A 548-nucleotide genomic window follows, 5' to 3' on the forward strand; every position below is an offset into this window, starting at 1 on the left:
GGCTGTTTCCGCGGCTTTGCTGTGAATATATATGAACAAGTCAATGGCACCCTGGCAGAGCAAAAAAAAGCAAATAAACACAATCTCATTTGTCTTGTTTTTCTCTTGAGTCTTAGCATCTTCAATTTTGCAACGTGTTGTTTTCTCCTAGACCTCTTCCCCCTCCCCCTCAGGCTTCCGTGATCCATAACAAAAACCTACCCTCCTCACCCCAACTTTCAAACTTACTCCGAGTTCGTGTCTATTTTGTAATAAAAAGAAAAAGCAAAGTCATGAGCTGTGGCTATTTCGTGACACCGGGTCTAAAACTGGTCACTTTTCAAGAGTCACTCGTTGCAGGTAGTAGTTTTCTCATTTGGTTAGTAACCGAAAACCCTCCATTTGGCCAACTCTAGACCTGAAGTAGCTTGGAATGCATACCCGGGGGAATCATAAATCGATCGTCCCATATACCACTCGAGTTGGCGAGGTTTCCCAGGGGGTGTCCGTGTTCCCAAAATTACTTTCAAACTTGTTCCCAGCTTCTTGATCCCTAAAATTGTTTTAAA

The sequence above is a fragment of the Montipora capricornis genome, chromosome 14 (assembly GCF_036669925.1).
Source record: "Montipora capricornis isolate CH-2021 chromosome 14, ASM3666992v2, whole genome shotgun sequence".
In the NCBI taxonomy this organism is placed as follows: Eukaryota; Metazoa; Cnidaria; class Anthozoa; order Scleractinia; family Acroporidae; genus Montipora; species Montipora capricornis.